The sequence below is a fragment of the Nelumbo lutea genome, chromosome 1, assembly GCF_056320005.1.
Source record: "Nelumbo lutea isolate HS-2025 chromosome 1, American lotus-T2T, whole genome shotgun sequence".
Taxonomy (NCBI): domain Eukaryota; kingdom Viridiplantae; phylum Streptophyta; class Magnoliopsida; order Proteales; family Nelumbonaceae; genus Nelumbo; species Nelumbo lutea.
In genome coordinates, this window is record NC_142684.1 from 125553409 (window position 1) to 125569889 (window position 16481).

Consider the following 16481-nt stretch of genomic DNA (forward strand, 5'->3'; position numbering starts at 1 on the left):
TCTTATTCGCTTGTGAATTGATTGACCACGGGCTCAGAATCACTATAGATGACGATATGCTTGGCTTTCACTTCCTCGGCTAGAGCCAACTCGGCTATTAACGCCTCGTACTCTGCTTCATTGTTGGATGCCACGAACTCGAAGTGTAGTGCGTACTCCAGTTTTTGGCCGCTTGGGCTGTACAAAACGATTTCGGCTCCGTTGCCCTGCTGGTTTGACGAGCCATCTACGTGAAGGATCCAAGGCTCTTCATCCCAGTTCACTCTTGGTCTAACTAGGAGAGATACCGCACTGGTTGCTAACTCACAGTGCTCGAGCTCAACCGGCCTGGGAACTTCGGGCTCACCCGAGTTGGGGGCCTCGTGCTCGACCGGCCTGGGGACTTCGGAGCCTAAAGTGCATTCCACGATGAAGTCTGCTAGGGCTTGGGCCTTGGTAGCAGTTCACGGCTTGTATTGGAGGTTGCACTCGCTAAGCTCAATGGCCCACTTCGTCAGTCTACCGGAGACTTCGGGCTTGAGAAGAACTTGCCTCAGAGGTTTGTTGGTGAGGACGATGACAGTGTGAGATAGGAAGTACGAACAAAGCTTCCGGGCTACAATAAATAGTGCATAAGCCAACTTTTCTATCTCTGGATATCTCGTCTCTTCTCCCTGCAACACTTTATTAACATAGTAGATAGGTTGTTGGATTTGATCTACCTCTTTTATCAGTATCGGGCTGACCACCTTGTCACTTGCCAAGAGGTACAACTCTAAAATATCGCCTTCCTTGGGCCAAGTTAAGACCGGTATAATAGCAAGGTGCTTTTTGAGCTCGTCGACGCGAGGTGGCACTCTTCGGTCCATTCAAAACCTTTGCTTTTAATTGCCTTAAAGAAAGGCAGGCAGCAGTCTGCCAACTTGGACATGAAGCGGCTTAGAGCATCTATTCGGCCATTTGGCCTCTGAACCTTCTTCAGTTTTCGAGGTGTCTCAAGTCTAGGATGGCCTTTATTTTATCCGGGTTGGCCTCAATGCCGCACCGGTTAACGATGTACCCCAGGAATTTACCCGAGATGACACCGAAGACACACTTATTGGGGTTCAATTTCATATTAAATTTATGCAAATTTTCAAAAACTGAATGCAAGTCTTGTATTAAATCATGCGAAAATTGGGTTTTGACCATGTCATCTATATAACATTCTATTTTTCTGCCAATCAATGGCTCAAATAATTTATTTACAAGTCTCTGAAAGGTTGCCATGGCATTCTTTAGCCCAAAGGGCATGACCTTGTAACAGTACATGCCGAGCTCGGTTATGAAGGCAGTCTTTTCTTCATCAGCTAGGTCCATCCTGATCTAGTTGTAACCAAATAGGCGTCTAAGAAGCTCAGCAACTCATGCCCTGAGGTTACGTCCTCCAGACAGTCAATCCTGGGGATTGGGAAACAGTCCTTTGGGCAAGCTCGGTTCAGGTCGGTGTAGTCGATGCACATGCGCCAATTGTCGTTAGCCATTTTTACTAGAACGGGGTTGGCTATCCAACTCGGGTAATGAAATTCCCTGATAAAGTTGGTTGCGAGGAGCTTCCTGACCTCGTCGTCGACTGTCCTCCATCGCTCTGGGGCTAAGTTGTGTTTCTTTTGTCTAACGGGCCAAACTATAGGATCGATATTAAGCTTGTGAGTTATGATTTTAGGGTCTATGCCAGGCATCTCTACTGCGAACCATGCAAAAACATATAAATTTTCAAGTAAGAAGCATACCAATTGAGATTGCAGGGGCTCCTCAATGGAAGAGCCGATCTGAAGTGTCCGAGTTGGGTCCTCAGTCGATGCCGGGATGGAGACAATCTCTTATGTGGGTGCAGCTCGCTCTTCGCATTGCTCCGTAGGTCACTCCAGCTCGAGGTCGTCGGCCACCTTAGGTTTCTTTTTGAGGGCGGCGACATAGCACTTGCGAGACTCAAGCTGGTCACCTCGTGCTAACCCAATTCCGAAGTCCGTGGGGAAATTCGTTGCCAAATAGTAAATGGAGACCACTGCATGTAGGGCATGGGTGATCAGCTGACCTACTATGGCATTGTACGAGGAGGGGGTTGCGACCACTAAGAAGTCATGGTTGAGCCTCACAATGCTAGGCCAGGTGCCGATTTCAACAGGTACTGTAATCCTTCCCAGGGGCCTGGCTTCCTCTCCGCTGAAGCCTACCAAGGGAGTATTTGTAGGCTTTAGGTCGCTTTCTTGGAGCTGGAGCTGGTCGAATGCTGCTTTGAAAAGGATATCCGCCGAGATGCCCGGGTCGACGAGGACACGCCTGACTTCAAAGTCATTAATCTTTATCTTTATGACGAGCACGTCATCATGGGGGTAGTCGACCCGGCGCACGTCATCCTCTGTGAAGAAGATCAGATCTTCCGTCCATGGCCGCTTCGCGGGATTTTGTTCTTCCCTAGCGACCTCGCGAGATGATGTCCGAGCTACAGCTAAGGTACAACCCGCGATAATCGATCCTCCAATGATCACATGGATAGTCCCCCGAACTGGTCTCTCTTCTGGGGGCTGCCTCTGTGGTTGCTCTGCCTGCCTGTTGGATTGAGAAGCATCTCTACTCTGCTCCCCCTTCCGACCTTCTTTATTATTATTATTTTGTACAAAGTTTCTCAAGTACCCGCAACGGATGAACTCCTCTATCTCGTCGCAGAGGTTTTTACAATTTTTAGCGCTATGACCGTTGTCTTTATGAAAATTACAATACAAATTTTTATTTCTTACACTAGGGTATGCCTTTAGCTGAGGTGGATACTTCACATACGAGGCGTCCTTGATCACCATAAGGATCGCGGCCCACTTCGCGTTCAGGGGCGTGTAGTCCATTCTTTCGACTGCTGGAGCTCAGAAAGGCTGACTTGGCCTTGCCCCCCGAGCTTGGTCCTTCTTCTTCTTGCTATCACCCTAAGTTGAGGGCTTTATTTCCCTTTTTCTTTTCTCGAGGGCCTATTCACCTTTCTGGTTGATCTCCTCCTCTGTCCCTATAAACTGACCTGCGAGCTTGAGGAACTTACCCTAAGTTGAGGGCTATGTTTCCCTTTTTCTTTTCTCGAGGGCCTGTTCACATTTCTGGTTGATCTCCTCCTCTGTCCTTATAAATTGACATGCGAGCTTGAGGAACTTGGTCACAGTCTTTGGCTGATTAACAACCACTTGCCACTTGAATTCTTTGTGGGTAATGCCTCACTTGGCCGTGGTGAGCCGAACTGCGGGGTCCAGGTCGGGTATTTGCAAACAAGCATCATTGAACCACTTGATATAACTCCAAATGGACTCCCCTTCCTTCTGGACTATGCCAAGGAGGCTCTCCTGAGTTCTTGGGCACCTCTTGCTGGTGAGAAAATGGGAAGTGAAGACTTGCACGAAATGCGCCCAGCTTCTTATTGATCCGGGCGCAAGATTCCGGTACCATGTGTGGGCTACTCCTTTGAAGGTGGTGGAGAAAGCCATGCACATACAGGATTCACTGGCCCTTTCCAGGTGCATCTAGGACTAGAAGGCATCAATGTGGTCAGTCGGATCGAATGATCCGTCATACTTGTCCAGGGGAGGAAGCTTGAAGTCCTTTGGCATAGGGACCGCAAGAAGTTCTAGTGATAGAGGGGAAGAAACTGAAAGGAGAGGAGTAGTTTTTACTTCATTTGAGCTTACCTCCTCCTTACCCTTGAGCTCGGGCAGGACGCGGGTGTTGTTTGCTTCATCGGCTTGGCATTGGTGCTACTTGCTTCAATATTATCGAGCTCAATGGGCTCGGATTGTTGATGATAGCTGTGAGTCGAAGGGCCCTACCTGTAGTTTGTGACTAGAACCTCAAACTGGTTTTCTATGAGCGGGAGCTCGAACTGAGAGTGCTGAGGCGATGCGGGCTTGACCAGCTGGGAGGCCCCCGACTTGCCTATAGGCTGCGAGGTGGGGGTGATTGGTTCCTCCCTTCTGCCGTGGGATGAGGCTTGGCTCTTGGAAGGATTCTGGGTTTGGGAGGTCTCTCCCTGGCGAGGACATTCGCTCCGACGGGAGGGCTTGGCTTGCTTCGTGGCCAGATGCCAAGGAGGAAGCGGTTGTTGGGCCTGAGCCAGTGAAGGGAACTACTGTTGGTATTGATACTGAGAAACTTGATGCAACACTTGCTGCTGGTAGAGTTGAAGCTGCTGGAACTGTTGCATTTGAGCTTGCATTGCTCACATGCACTACACCAGGTCTTCGAGCTGATTTTGGTTGCTCATTGGGGGAACAACAGAAGGTTCAGTAAAGGTTGCTCCAACCGTGGAAGGGAGCAGAGCTTTCATAGGTGCCGTTGTCAAAGGCACATTCAGGCTGGGAATTTTGTCCACAAAGAGGGGGACGGTGAACTATCCGATGCAGACAGTGGGGAGCTGAGGTTGTTCCCTAGAAGCGTTCTGGTCGGCACCACGTCCAGCATTGCTAGAGGAAGCCATGAATGTTGAGTTCTTAGAGAAAGTTGCATAGACTATAGGAAGGCTTTTTGAAGCATTCCCACAGACGGCGCCAAATGATGCAGCGCGATCCGGACACTCCTAGCTGTGGGACGTCTGCATCCTAGCTGGCGACGGATGGTACCTAAGAGGAGGAAGATGAAGGATTCTTGGGGAGCTCGCCTGGTGGGAATACTCCAATGCTTAAGTTAGAACACTTGAGAGAGCTCTAAAGAGTGCAGATAGCACTAGATTAGTTAAATTCAAGATACCTTCGACCCTTCAACCCTGGGGCCTTTAAATGCAGATGTTCTTGTCAAATCGGGCGTAACAGCCACTGGCCCTCTGTCGCAACTGTTATTTGTCAGGGCTGCGCAGGTAACTGTTGCAGAGTACTGACCAATCGGATGAAAGACACGACCCAAAAAGACGTGGGTGCAGTCTGCGTATTCAAGCGTATTCAAAGCATATTCATATTTGACTATGCAATTCCTATGTACACCATTATAATATGCAATTCCTATGTATTTATACATTAATTATGGTTATTTTGACCTATAATGTTATTAATGTAATTGTGGAATATATATTCATTTCCTAGCGTAATCAAGCATTTTCATACTTTTTCGTCTATCCCGTGCGTTTCCAAAGCGTATTCATATCTGAGTGGCCTGATACTATACTCAATATCGAGACTTTAATCATTGGTTATTAGCTTATGTTAGTTGGTAGTTGAACGGACAAAAAATATCCATCAAAGTTGATTGGTGAACATATCTATACTATCTATAAAAGTGTGAATAGACGTCCCTAGCTTTTATAATGTTCACTAGACAATAAATGCTCCCTTTTAAAGTTTGAATTGGAAAACAAGCAAAGACAAAATTATTATTTTACATATTCATTTAGTGCTTATTTGACAAAAAAACACAAAAAAGTACTTCTTTTGTTCAATAATTGGAAAATAAGCTGAAGCAAAAATGTCATTTTACATTTTTCATTTAATGTTTATCTATACTATACTATAATTAATAATGCAGATAATGGTGTGGAACTTTTGTTTGAATAAATTACCCCATCTTTTGAATTTAATCCTTCTCCAATTTTAACAACGGAAATATAATTTGAAAACCACTTTTCTCTTCATTCAAATCCCTCTCATTAAGTCTCATATTTAAAGTATTAATTCCCATTCACATTTATTGAACCATGTTCTTGACTAGAATGTCCATATTTTTGAATTTGGTCTTTCTCTAATTGTGAGGGTACAAAATGTAATTTGAACTACTACATTTTTACTCATTCAATTCCCTCCCATTAAGTCTTATGTTATGGTATTCATTCCTGATGGTGCGCAATCTGGAATCTCCTAGCTGGAATGTTACCTAGATGCTGACCGTTTAGCGAGCTGGTTCAAATTGCAACAAAGTGGATTAGAGAACCTGTGGTGGCTAACCTGGCGAGGTCGCTCCAATGCTTAAGTTAGTATTGTGTTCTGGTAGCGAGCTAGAAGCTTGAATGCAAGTAAGCTAGTGAGCAAGTAACCGTGCGTACTTGGGTCAGAGGGGTTGATGCCCTTATATAGCTGGGCTTCCGTGAGCCTCATGAAACCTCTCCGAGATCCTCAGTCCGAGCAATAGGAGTGTATTCAGCTCTAGAAGGTGGGTAACATGTTGGCTAATAAGCGTCATCGTGTCCACTTGAAACGGGTGGGATGAGGATAAAACCTATGGTTGTGCGGCATGATCTCGAAAGGCTTGGAGACAGCTGGCCAGCTTTTAGAATCTACTATGTGTTACCTCGAAAATATGGTCATCCGAGATACCCTACCCTCGGAGCAATCCGAGGTGACTAGGACACCCGAGGTGATCGATCTGCCGAGGCGGTCAGAAGCGTTGAGTGCAACCGATTTTCCTGGGAGCCATTAGATTATGTTGATCTTGCCCGTCCAAAATCAACTACAGTGGCTATAAATAGGGGCTCTAGGGTCCCCATTTTCTTCACTGTGATTTATGCATTCATGGTTTGAGCTTGCGCGTTTGCTTCCAAGACGGTGTCACCTGTCCTTGTCTTTGAAATTGTCTCCTCCTCTCTCCGGTCTAGGTAAGTCTCCTTCATTCCTAACTTTTTTTCCTTCAATTACAATATCAAGTATTAGCACTGGTAGTTTACTAGATGCTAGTAGTGAGTCAACTGGGACTGAGGTGGACTCCTCGGGCCAAAAGGTAGAGCCTGGTCCTGTCGAGGTGGGCACCTAAACACATGGTTCTGAGCCTAGTTCATTCGAGGTGAACTCCCAATCAAAGGAGCAGGAGGACTCCGGAAAGGAAGCCTCAAGCTCCCGTAGTTCTCGAAGGCCGGGGCCAGACTGCTTTGGTCCTTTCGTGATGACTGCAAAGGGACTCCAAACAATAGATGAGCATTATAAATTTCTTGAGAACCATGGCTGGAGTATCCCCTAAGAAGGGCATCCCTGGGATCATGATCCCGACGAAGTCGTAGTGTTCGAAGTGCAGCTGACAGCCGGGCTGGGCTTCCCATTCCACCCGTTCATTGTAGAGATCCTCAAGTTTTTTAATATAACCATAGGCCAACTCCACCCAAACTCAGTTCACTCTATAGTAGGCACCATTTCCCTGTTTCATCACTTCGGCAGACCTTTGACCATGGATACTTTTAGCTCGATCTGTTCTATCAAGAAAAACTCTGCCAATCCACCTTCTTCTGAATATCATAGTTACTACCTGACCCCTCATCCTATATACATGATCTTGTATGGTTTTCCCAACAAAGTCCTAGCCTGGAAGAGGTGCTATTTCATTGTTATTGTAGCTGGGGGTGGCCATTTCCGATGCACTGGAGAACGACCATCAGTGACCCCAACATTAAGCTAGATAAGGACATGAAGGAACAGATCCGCGCCTAGGAAAAGCTCAGGTTGGAGTTGGACATCTTCCTGGCCGAGGAGAAGTTAGTTAATGCAAGGCTGAGTCCAGGTAGGTCTCCACTTCGGTTTCACTCACATAGATCTTTCCCACCAGCTTCTTTGCTAAGTCAGTGTTTTTGTTACATGTACCATGGTGGATATCCTTGTCTCCAAACTTTTCTTTAACATGAAAAGGAAGAAGAAAATGAAGGCATCTCGCGTGATCCCCTAGCCGCTGAGCTTATCACTACTTCCACCGTCCTTGTTTCCTCGAGAAGGAAGGAAGACGCCCTTGTAATCAACTTGGTTCAGGATGACCAAGGAGCCAGGTTGCCAACTCGCAAGCCCGAGGTGGCCCAAGAGTTAGAGCCCCAGCCTTTCCAACCCGAGGTCGCCACTTCTGATACAATTCCCAAGGAGGGCCAGAGCATCTTTGATACCCGGGTTGCCACTCTCAAAAGCAAGGAAGATGTTTTTCCTGTCGAGGTTTCTAAGTATGACGGGATGTCATGCTCCAAGCTCATTTCCATGGCATGGGGTCATCTGATGGTGGTAGATTTTTTATTTCACTTCTTTGTCCTTTGTGTTTTTCCTGCCTTGTTGATCGACGCAATTCTCTTGTAGATGAGCTTGATGATTCACTCGTTGGTGGAGCAGTTTGACCGTCAGATGGGGCTGTTACAAATCTTAGAGTTGAAGGCCAAGGTTCTAGTTACCAAATCTAAAGCGATGGAGTGCCAGGCCAAAACACTAAAGGCTGTGGAGCTAGCGAAGAAGCAGAAGGATGAGCACATTCGCGAATTGGTGAAGGAGGTCGAAGAGAAGAAGGCTCTCCTTGCTGATCACGAGGCTATCTTCTTCCAAGAGCTAAAGGAGGCTGGCGCTCATGCTACTCAAACTTATAAAACTTCTTCAAAGTTTGACAACTTTGTAAACGAGATAGCCACCTCGGCATTCTACAAAGGCTTCAAAGTTTGACGCTGGTTGGAAAGGCGTGCATTTCCTCAACTCGATCTTCAACCATTCACAACCATTGGGATTTCTACAAAGACTATAATCTAGGCAGCGGGTGAAGATCCATATTCCAAGGATGATGGGAATGATGACGTTGGTTTGGAAGCCGGAGAGAAGTCGGGGAACCCTGATGTAGCAATTGATGAGGTCATGGAGACTGATGAGGTTGCTACTACGAGCATATCCATGAAGGTGGACCTGACAAAAGATACCAAACTCGCTAGAGGAGGTCATGGGGAACTCCGATGTAGCAATTGACTTTTGCCTCTTTTCTTGGACCTCTTGTACACATGTAATGCCCCGAGCCTCTGAGCTCAGATAAGTAGTTGCCTATTTTTCTTCTTCCTTTTTTTTATTGGGATGTACTGCACCCTCTTTTGTAATGAAACATGTAAACACCTTTTGCTTTCTGTCTTGCGTTCAATCGTAAAAAAATTTTCTAAGTATAGATTACCTCAAGGTGCTAAGCCAATGAGCTAGGCATAAGTAGGAATAATTCGAAGTTAATGTAAGCCGAGGTGCGCCGACACTGTAGGGTATGTGCCTGATCTGTCTGCATACAGAAGAGGCTTCTTGCCCATGCCAAGAAGGCGATTGGATCTTATGTTGCCCATGCCGAGGAGGTGACTGGGTCTTATGTGGTGCCGAGGCCTTTTGTCAACTTGGCTCCATAGCCCTTAGGCTGTGGGAGCGACTCTCAGTCAACTCTCTGATTTGTGCTTCAACCAGCTTGGTGGTCTTCTTGACATAGAAAATTTTGGCGGATGTCTAACTCTTGAGCTCACAGGTAGTACTTCTTCAAGTTGTCAACATTCCATGCTCGGGGTACCTGCTTTCCTTCCATCGTCTCTAGCTTGTACGTGCCTTCTCCAAACACACACCTCGCCCTGTATGGACCCACCTAGTTCGAGCCAAACTTACCTACACCGGGCTCAGGTACCATCACCTTATGGAAAACCATGTCACTAACTCGGAACTGCCATCTTTTGACCCGGGCATTAAAGTACCGAGCTACGTAGTCCAAATTTAGGTCAGGTTGCGTACTTTTTCAATCGGGTCCAAGTTTGTTCGGAGCTCGACATCATTTGCGTCCTTGTCATTCGCATCAAGCCTCAGAGTTGGTACTTCAATCTCGGCAGGGATTACAACCTTCGTTCTGTATGTCAAGTTGAAAGGCGTTTCCCCGGTTGCAGTCTTGATGGTTGTTTGGTAGGCTCAGAGGACACTGGGTAGGTCATCCACCCATAACCCCTTAGCTCGTGGTAAGTAAGCTTTTAGTCCTTGGAGGATTGCCCTGTTAGTCACTCGGCTTGTCTGTTCGCTTGAGGGTGTGCAAACGAAGTGAAATTCTATTGGATCCCCATCTCGGCGCACCAATTTTGGAACTTGCTATTTTCAAACTGCTTCTCATTTTCTGATATCAGCACCTTGCATAGTCCGAAGTGCCACACTATGATCTTGTAGAAGAAGTTCTACATGCTCCGGGCTGTAATTGTTACCAGCGGCTCAGCCTCCACCCACTTCGTAAGATAGTCAACTGCCATGACGAAGAATCTTCTCTGCTCGGTTGCTAGTGGGAATGGTCCGAGGATGTCTATACCCCACTACACAAAAGGCCACGGGCTAATCAGGTACTTCAGATTGGTAGCAGGTTGATGAAGGATGTCGGCGTGCCTCTAAAAGTTGTCATATTTCTTGACGAGCTCGTGTGCACATGCCCTTATAGTGGGCCAATAGCACCATTGTCTTAATGCTTTTTGGGCTAGCGCCCTGCCCCCAAGTGTCCTCCGCATAGTCCTTCGTAGATGTCATGAAGTACCCGATCTGCTTCTGAAGGCCGCAGGCAACGTAGGTAGGGGAGCGTGAAGGACCTTCTATACAACCACTCATCGATAACAACGTACCGAGCTGACTGACGCTCTACCCTCCGGGCTGCATTGCATTCTATTGGTAGGATCCCATGGAGCAGATAATCGATAAGCGGATTAATCCAACTCGGTTCCTCTTGCAACATGGGAGTGACCTCTTCTCCCCCCCCCCCCCCCCCCGAGAATGTTGGGTCGAGGCAGGTCTTCTATGTACACCATTCGCATCGTGTTGTCACTAGTGCTCGCCAACTGCGATAGGGCTTCGGCCTTAGCATTCTCAGATCTTGGTATCTGTCGGATGAACCAAGAGAGGAAGGTCGGCAAGAGCTCTCTTACTTTAGCTAGATAGGCTGCCATAGTCGGGTCTTGAGCTTCGTGGTCACCGTTGACTTGGTACACCACCAACTAGGAATTGCAACACACTATGAGGTGCTTCACGCTGATTTCCTTCTTTAGACTTAGCCTGACAATCAATGCCTCATACTCTGCCTCTTTTTTCGATGCCTCAAATCCGAATCGGAGAGCATACTCCAGCTTTACCTTGCTTGGCCCGTACAGTATTAGTCCAGCACCGCTTTCTTGCTGATTAGATGAGCCGCCTACGTATAGGATCTAGGGCTCCTCATTCAAGGTCGGTCCTACTCTTACCGGGACCGGTGCCACGCTAGTTGACGCCTCCGACATGCTAGCAGACTCAATCAATTCAAGGGCCGACATGCTGAACATACATCCTACCATGAAATCTGCCAAGACTTGGGCTTTGATCGCTGGACACAGCTCAAATCGGATGTCGTACTCGCTCAGCTTGATGGCCCATTTCATCAATCTACTAGAAACCTCTGGATTCAATAGAACGTGCTCCAAAGGCTTGTTGGTGAGTACGATAATCGTGTGGGCTTTGGAAGTATGGACGTAATTTTTGAGTTGCTTCTACCTGCGCATAGACTAGCTTTTCAATGTCAGGGTATCTAGTCTCTGCAGCCTACAAGACTTTACTTACATAGTAGACAGGCCGTTGAACCCGGTCTACTTCTCTGATTATTACCGATCTGACCACCTCATCACTCGTAGAGATGTACAACTTCAGCTCATCGCCTTCCTCAAGTTGGGTCAAAACGGTACTTAAGTATTTTTTCATCTCATCGAATGCAAGCTGGCACTCTTTGGTCCATACAAAGTCTTCATTCTTCTTTATTGCCTTAAAGAAAGGTAGGCGCCGACCCGCCGATTTAGGCATAAACTAGTTTGGGCGACTACCTGGCCAGTTAGCCTTTGAACTTTATCTTTTGGGGTGGTCTCATATCTAATATGGCCTTTATTTTATCTGGGTTGGCCTCGATGCCACGTCGATTTACTATGTAGCCGAGGAACTTGCCCGACGTGACCCCAAAGACACACTTGTTCAAGTTGAGCTTCGTGTTAAATTTTCTTTGTATTTGAAAAAAACAAATTAGATCGTCAATTAAAGAGTTCAAAAACTGGGTCTTCACGACCAAGTCATCAACATAGCACTCTAGTTTATTTCCATTCAGAGGTTCAAAAACTTAATTTATAAGTCGCTGGAAAGTTACTCCAACGTTTTTCAATCGGAAGGGCATTATAGCAGTATAGCCCCACTTCGATTACAAAAACAGTCTTGTCCTAGTCAACTATGTCCATCCTAATTTGGTTGTAGCCGTAGTAGGTGTCCATGAAGCTCAGCAGCTCGTGCCCTAAGGTCACGTCTACCAGGCAGTCTATTCTAGGGAGGGGGACGTTGTCCTTCGAGCAGGCTCTATTGCGGTTGGTGTAGTCAATGCACATGCACCACTTTCTGTTGTCCTTCTTCACCAGCACGTGGTTGACCACCCAGCTCGGGTATTGGACCTCCTTAACGAAGTCTACTGTGAGGAGTTATCTGACCTCCTCATCAACTACCCTCCACCGCTCTGGGGGGAAGTTTCATTTCCTTTGTTTAATTGGCCTAACTAAGGGGTCCACCTTAAGTTTATAAATAATTATACTAGGTTAATACCGAGCATTTCTACCACAGACCAAGCAAAAACATCTAAGTTACTGAGTAGAAAACTTACTAGTTGCGACCGAAGAGGTTCACCCAGTAGAGCGCCAGTTTGGAGGGTTTTCATCGACTCAGATTTGGAAACCGATATGTGGACTATTTCCTCCATTGGGGCAGCTTGCTCCTCTGTGTGCTCGGGTGGAGGCTCTAGTTTGACTTCACCTACCAACTTTGCCTTGCATTTCAATGCTTCCACGTAGCACTTGTGTGATTCCAGCTGGTCACCTCGTACTACCCCCACCTCGTTGCTCATCGGGAACTTCATCAACAGGTAATAGGTGGACACTACTGCTCACAAGGCATGCAGAATGAGCCGACCTAGAATTGCGCTGTAGGGGGACGGAGTCACGACCACTAGGAATGTGTGCTTGAAGCACACCGAGTTAGGCCATGTTCCTACTACGACTGGTATTGTCACTCGGCCGAGGGGCCTGACTACTTCGCCACTGAATCCCCCCTAGGGTGAATTTGCTAGCTTCATGTCACTTCACTGTAGCTACAACTTGTCGAAGGCTTCTAGGAATATGATGTCCGCTGAACTCCTTGAGTCTACCAGGACCCGCTTTACCTTGAAGTCATTGATCACAAGCTTGACAACGAGGGCATCATCATGCGGGTATTGTATCCCATGTGGATTGTCATCAATGAAGTAAATGGGCTCTTCTACTTGAAGTCACTTTGGTGGGTTCTCTGCTTCTTGCTCGAACTCCCGAACTGAAGTCTTTCATGCTATTGTAGTGCACCCTACAACAATGGACCCACCAGTGGTCATGTTAATCACCCCGTTGATAAGCCTGTCCTCAGGTGGTTGTAGTTGCTGAGGTGGCTGGTCGTTCCTTTTGCTTGTCTCCAGAGCTTCTCTTCTTTAGTTGGCCTAGCGGTTTGCCGACTCCCTACCTTCATGTTGGATATACCTCTTCAAGTATCCACGATGGATCAGCTCTTCAATCTTGTCGCGAAGGTTCTGACAATTCTCAGTGTTGTGCCCGATGTCAAGGAACTTCTCGATTGTCTTCAGACGATGTACTCCGAGGTACCATGCGAACTCAGTGTGCTTAACTCTTTTTTGCGCCGTAGTGAGGTGCACGACTAGATCGAGATCTGGTATCTACAAACACTCCCCATTGAAGTGCTTGATGTAGCTTTGGATTGATTCATTCTCCCTTTGGACCATATTCAAAAGGTTGTCTTGTGATTTTGGAAACTTCTTACTAGTGACAAAGTGGACAGTGAACATGTTAGCGAACTGAGCCCAACTCTTGATCGAGCCTGGAGTGATGTTCCTGTACCACTGCCTAGCTAATGCTTTGAAAGTGGTAGAAAAGGCCTTGCACATGCACGCGTCATCTGCTCCAGCAGGGTGCATTTGAGGCTAAAATGCATCGACATGGTCATTAGGGTCAAACTTTCCATCATATGTCTCTAGTGTAGGCATCTTGAAATCTTTTGGCCTCGGGGCCACTAGTATCTCGGGTGACAGGGGGAGGGCCGACTTGACAATGCAGGAGCCTGTTGTATAGCTACCAAGCTCACTTCCTCCCTCACTTTACTCGGTTCTAGTGTTTGACTGCTTCTTCGTGGTGGGCTATTCCTGGCTGATGATTCAAACATCTTGCAACGTTGTTGCTTCTTTGCTGCCTCCACATCGGTATTATTGACCTCGGTGTTGTTCGGTATTTCAACTCGGGTTTGTTCCCACTCCTGAACATTGTAACGAGGTGGGAGTGGGTTCCTACTTACGGCGTTTTGTTAGTCGCAAACTTGATGCTGGTTGTTACGGGGGGCAGAGGGGTCTCGTCATGAGCTCACGCTTCTTGCCCTGAGCTGGCAGTCGCCAACTTGCCACTCGTGATTCTCAAGCCGCGAGTGCTATTATTGATCGGTCCTCGTGAGATGACTGACTTCGGGCCTATCTTTTGGGTTTCCTCTCTTAAAAGGTGGGGGTGTATGCTGATCGTCAACTCTGCCCCAAAGTGGGGTCCGGTCCTGGGGAGGGATTGGGACCTTGGGTTTCCCACATTCCGAGGAGGAGATCGACGCACACCTTGTTGCTACTGCTAATTATAGGCCCGCTGCTGGTTTTGGTTCTGACCCTGGTGCTGATTCTGATGTAAAAATAGTACTACTGGAACTATTGGAATTGGTGCATTTGTTGCACCTGCACCTGCATGGCTCAAACACTTTGGACCAGCTTGTCAAACTGTTGCTGCCCGATCCTAGGAGGAACCACAGAGGGCTCCAGCACGGAGAAGGTAGCGCTTACCTGGGGTAGCGGGACGTTCAACGGATGTGTTCGATACTAAGTCTGCTATGTTGATATGGTAGGGATCCCCGAGACAGTGAAGGGGATGGTGAATTGGCCGATGTAGACCGTGGGGAACTCCTGGCTAGCCGCAATATGTTCCTATCCCCCAGAGACGGTCATCTCGACGCTCTTCACGATGTTGCTTGTAGAAGTCATTAAGTGAGTAAAATAGTAAGGTATGAAGATTAGCTTTTCGATCATTTCCCACTGACGGTGCCAATTGATGGTGCGCGATCTGTAAGCTCCAAGCTAGAAGGTTACTTGGATGTTGGCCACTTAGCGAGCTGGTTCAAACTACAAGAAACGAACCAAAGAACTTGGGGTGGCTAACCCGGCAAGTTCGCTCCCATGCTTTAAGTTAGTATTGTGTTGCGAGCTAAAATCTTGAATGCAAGTAAGCTAGTAAGCAAGTAATCCATGTACCTGGGTCAGAGGGGCTGACGCCCTTGTATAACTGGGCTGCCATGAACCTCATGAAACCTCTTCAAGATCCTTGGGTCGAGTAGTAGGAGTCTGTTCCACTCTAGAAGGTGGGTAACGTCTTGGTTGATAAGCCTCATCATGTCCACCCGAATCGGATGGGATGAGGATAAGACCTACGGTTGCGCGGCATGATCTCGAAAGGCTCGAAGACAACTGGCAAGCTTCTAGAATCTGTTACGTGTCACCTCGGCAAATATGGTCATCCGAGATACCCTGCCCTTGGAACAATCCGAGGTGATTGGGACACTTGAGGTGACTGATCCACCGAGGTTGTCGGAAGTGCTGAGTCATCATTTGGCTGGCAAGTCACGTCCACGTGTCCTTTGTTTATCAGGTCAGGCCAAATCACCCCTCATCAATTCCCATTCTTTTTTTTTTAAATATTATTTTCATAAAATAAAAACAAACAAATCATATTAATTAGATCTACACCCAATACTTTTAATGATACAAAATACATGTTTTTTGTTTAAATTTACACAAAAAATGAACCATTTTTCCATCATGTGGCAAGTAAGCAATTCAACCATTTGTGTTAAGTGGGATAATCCATGATGTCATAAGTAAATAAAATGTTTTTAAATATAAATAAATAACCAATATAGAAAAATTGGAAACATCTCTAATGTTATATGTATTAAAGAAAAATATGTGTGCTAAATAATAATTATTCTTATCAATGTTGGAATGAAATATAAATTTAAAACCAATCCAACAACTAAAAAAATATCTTTGTGGTGGCAAGTCAACAATTCAATCTTTTGAGTTAAATGTGTAATAATACAAAAATTTTGTAAATAACATTTAGGCACCTATATAGTATTTTATATTAATTATTTTAAATAAAAATAAATGTGATAAATAATAATTACTTTATTGATGTTGAAAATAAAATATAAAATTTAAGACCAACTCAAATAGTGAATTTGTTTTCTTGGCGGCGAGTCAACAGTTCAAACTTTTTGGGTCATATGTGTAAACCATTGATTTCATAATTAATTAATAAAAATTAGAAAAAGATACAAATACAAAAAATATGAAAAGGGTATAAACTCTATAGAAAACATATGGACACATCCCTAATATTTTATTTTAACCATATTAAAAATTAGACACAAAAAACAATAATTGTTTTTTTAACTTTTTATTGATGATATAAATAAAATACAAAATTCAAAACTAACCCAAAAGTAAAATTGTTTTCCTCTGTGGTGTTAAATGAATTCAACATATCAGGTCAAATATGTTAACCTGTGAAGTTATAATTAAATAACAAAATTTTAAAAAGATAAAAAAACAAAAATATATAAAATTATGTAGAACAAATTTGGTAATATCTCCATATTAATGAACCACAA